General features: G+C 42.3%; 1 pseudogene; it reads left to right on the top strand.

Annotated features, from left to right (window-relative positions):
* Positions 1–584: 584 nt before the first annotated feature.
* On the top strand, positions 585–1,466 carry LOC101269791 (ER membrane protein complex subunit 3-like; annotated as a pseudogene).
* Positions 1,467–4,248: the final 2,782 nt, after the last annotated feature.

The raw sequence follows: 4,248 nt of genomic DNA, 5'->3' as shown, positions 1-4,248 counted from the left end.
TTCTTGTACTGCTGTGTTTCCTTTATGAAATGCACACCTGCACCCAGTGAAACGCAATGGCTATATTCAGCGTTGGGCAGCATAAAAAGCAGGTCTTCAGTAAATGTTTCCTGAATCAAGTGCCCCAGTAGATTAGTACAAAAGTATTTAAGATCGGCATCCATGCCTAAACACAGACAAGAATTTGTTCTATAAATGTTCTCTGTATCCAGACTCCCACAGTGCTAACAAGTTTGCCAACTCCCATCCTTTGCAGTTGCCAGGTATACAAATGAGAAAGACAGATTGGATCTGTGGGTAAATAATTAGTTCTCTGGGCCCTAGAACATTATTAATGTGTCATCTATACAGATCAAATCCACACAAAGTAACAAAGGATTCGGAAGAGTTTTGTGGGTAAATTCAGTAACCTGGCATTTCCTCTGGGTAAAGATGCTCCTGACTTGTCAATAAAATAAGGGCTTGCGGGCTGCCCAGTGGTCCCGGGCTCGCCTGGCTGAGGGGCGTGAGAAGGCTGGGAGGCGAACTCGACGAGAAGCCCCGCGCCCCAGTGAAAATCAACCCGGCTACAGCAAGCCGGGAGCTGGCTCTCTGTGAGGATGGAAGGGCCCGAGCTGCTACTCGACTCCAACATCCGCCTCTGGGTGGTCCTGCCCATAGTTATCATCACCTTCTTCGTGGGCATGATTCACCACTACGTATCCATCCTGCTGCAGAACGACAAGAAGCTCACCCAGGAACAAGTCTCCGACAGTCAAGCCCTCATTCGAAGCAGAGGCCTCAGGGAAAATGGAAAATACATTCCCAAACAGTCTCTCCTGGCACAAACATATTACTTCAACAACCCAGAGGATGGATTTTTCCAAAAAAACTAAAAGGAAGGATGTGCCTCCTTCTCCTGTGATTGACCCCCCTCCCCGCTATGCTCATAGACATGATGAAAGGCAACGTCACACGTGTCCTCCCTATGATTCTTATTGGTGGATGGCTCAACATGACGTTTTCAGGCTTTGTCACAACCAAGGTCCCGTTTCCACTGACCCTGCCTTTTAAGCCCATGCTACAGCAAGGAATTAAACTACTCACATTAGATGCCTCCTGGGTGAGTTCTGCATCCTGGTATTTCCTCAATGTCTTTGGGCTTCGGGGCATTTACTCTCTGATTTGGGGCCAAGATAATGCTGCTGACCAATCGCGGATGATGCAGGAACAGATGACTGGAGCAGCCATGGCCATGCCCGCAGACACCAACAAAGCTTTTAAGACAGTGGGAAGCTTTGGAGCCGACCGACCACCAGTGGGCACTAGATGGCGTCAAAGAGGAGCTCGTGGCTGAAGACCTCCACTTTGAAGGCATGTTCAAAAAGGAATTACAGACCTCTATTTTTTGAAGACCAAGCAGGGTTTAGCTGTGTCAGGAACTCAGAGTAGCGCTTAACCTTGTAACTTTTGTTTTGAGCTGGAGCCTCTCAGAATAAAAAGAGGGATGCGCGAGCTGGCGGGTGTGCAGCAAGGATTGTTCTTGTCTGAGCCGGCTTCCCCTTTATGTTTGAAACCAGAGGAAACATGAGGAGTGTGTGCTGGGTGACTTGCCCAGAAACAGCTATTTTTGAAATACTTTAAATTTCCCTTCTGGTGACTCGAGTAATAAAAGTAAGAGAGAGGGGGGAAACTCAAGCTAGTGATAATGTATAAAACTTAGCAAAAATTCAGAAATTTCAGAAAAAGTGTTGTCAATTGTCAATTTAATTGTTGTCAATTAAACCTAATTATTATGTACCGTCATTCTGACTTCTAAACCACAGTAAACTCCTGTTTTCTTGGGATCAAAAAAAAAAAAAAAAAAGAAAGGCTCTGGTCTTCGGTTACATTTTCCACGTAATTCAATGTATGCATATATGACCCAAGAAAGAGAAAATGATAGCAAGGAAATGCCGAAAACAACGAGCGCTCTATAATATGAGGATGTTTCAGAGGATCCATTGCCCTCACAGTTAATGATAGGCCACCTCTCCAAGAATCCTCTCTAATGCTGGCTTTTGCTACCAGTCTAGCTCAGCTGAGCAATACACTGCCAGCTCTCCAAACCACCTTCCTTCTTCCTTTTTTACTTTTTTCCACAGGACAAAAATACTTCAAGGATTAAATCATATGTGGCCTTTAAGAACAAATACTAGACCCATTATGTTTTCAGATCTCACTTGCTGTTTGGAAGCCCAGATTTTTACCATAGTAGTTGTACTGGCTTATCATCTGGGTTTGGCAAATACAATAGTAGGTAATAATAACAACTGGCATTCATTGATTATCTATCAAGTGCTAAATATTTTGCACGTGTTTTAAATATTATATCACCAAGTCTCACAACAACTCCTGGGATCAAATCTCAAAAAGGCAAAGTGACTTGTTCCAAGTCTCACAGTAATTGAACTATGAGTTAAAAGCAACTCCTCTGCTTTTAACTCATGGTCCAATTCACATAGTATCCCTGAACCCAAGGCCTCCACGGGAGTCTTTAAAACACTCTACGGAGGCACAGAGAAGAGTTCCGGCATTATGGCTTTTGATTAAGGGATAGGAAGAAGATACTTTGTTCCTATACTTGCTTGAAGGAAGAAATGAAATCTGAAATGCAAGATCCGTAGGATTCCTGGCAAAAAAGCAGTTTGAGTCAGGGAAGGCAACCCAATTACCTCTGATGTTAGCCTGAAGCCACGCCCTTGACTGAGGCTGGAAGTACACATAAGGTGCTTTCATCTAATCATTTTAAAGTACTTAATTAGCATCGCCTAATTACACATTTTAGCATATATGACCCGTCTTTCATTTTATCTTAACTCAGAAACAAGAATTACTGAGGTCAGGGCTTCCCTGGTGGCGCAGTGGTTGAGAGTCCACCTGCCGATGCAGGGGACACGGGTTCGTGCCCTGGTCCGGGAGGATCCCACATGCCGTGGAGTGACTGGGCCCGTGAGCCATGGCCGCTGAGCCTGCGCGTCCTGAGCCTGCGCGTCCTGACCCTGTGCTCTGCAATGGGAGAGGCCACAGCAGTGAGAGGCCCGCGTACCGCAAAAAAAAAAAAAAAAAAAAAAAGAATTACTGAGGTCTTCTGAGAACAGAAAAGAAAAAGAAAAGAAAATGAGATCCAAATTTTTTAAAATAACAGTTACAAAATGTCTCACTCAGAAAAGAGAGATTTATCATTATGTATGTGTAGGGATACTTTAAGCCTCAGAATAGGGAGAAAAGTGTCTAGGTTGAGATTCAAATGCAGGTTTTCTAAGTATTTCAAAGTTTGGACTGTGGTCTCTGGAGATACATGGCAGGTAGGTTGTTCTTTCACATGCAAATCTAGGTTGGGCCATCAGATTTCCTGAATTGAGACTGAAAGGAGAATGAAGCTGGGGAAAAATGGGAAACTTTGGGCCAGATATAAACAGTTGTTTCTCCCCAGACTAGAAAAAAAGTAATAGAAAAGAATTTCTCGAAATGGGCATCTCTTACCACTTGTATCAGGTCACCTGGGAGTGCTTATTAAAAATACAGCTGCCTAAATACTAACAGGCACAAAAGGGGAAATCGACAGTAACACATTCATAGTAGGGGACTTTAACACCCCACTTTCACCAATGGACAGATCATCCAAAATGAAAATAAATAAGGAAACACAAGCTTTAAATAATACATTAAACAAGATGGACTTAATTGATATTTATAGGACACTCCATCCCAAAACAACAGAATATACATTTTTCTCAAGTGCTCATGGAACATTCTCCAGGATAGATCATATCTTGGGTCACAAATCAAGCCTTGGTAAATTTAAGATAATTGAAATTGTATCAAGTATCTTTTCTGACCACAACGCCATGAGACTAGATATCAATTACAGGAAAAGATCTGTAAAAAATACAAACACATGGAGACTAAACAATACACTACTTAATAACGAAGTGATCACTGAAGAAATCAAAGAGGAAATAAAAAAGTACCTAGAAACAAATGACAATGGAGACACGACGACCCAAAACCTATGGGATACAGCAAAAGCAGTTCTAAGAGGGAAGTTCATAGCAATACAAGCCCACCTTAAGAAGCAGGAAACATCTCGAATAAACAACCTAACCTTGCACCTAAAGCAATTAGAGAAAGAAGAACAAAAAAACCCCAAAGTTAGCAGAAGGAAAGAAATCATAAACATCAGATCAGAAATAAATGAAAAAGAAATGAAGGAAACAATAGCAAAGA

The sequence above is a fragment of the Orcinus orca genome, chromosome 5 (genome assembly GCF_937001465.1).
Source record: "Orcinus orca chromosome 5, mOrcOrc1.1, whole genome shotgun sequence".
NCBI classification, from domain to species: domain Eukaryota; kingdom Metazoa; phylum Chordata; class Mammalia; order Artiodactyla; family Delphinidae; genus Orcinus; species Orcinus orca.
This window is presented reverse-complemented; position numbering and strand designations above follow the sequence as displayed.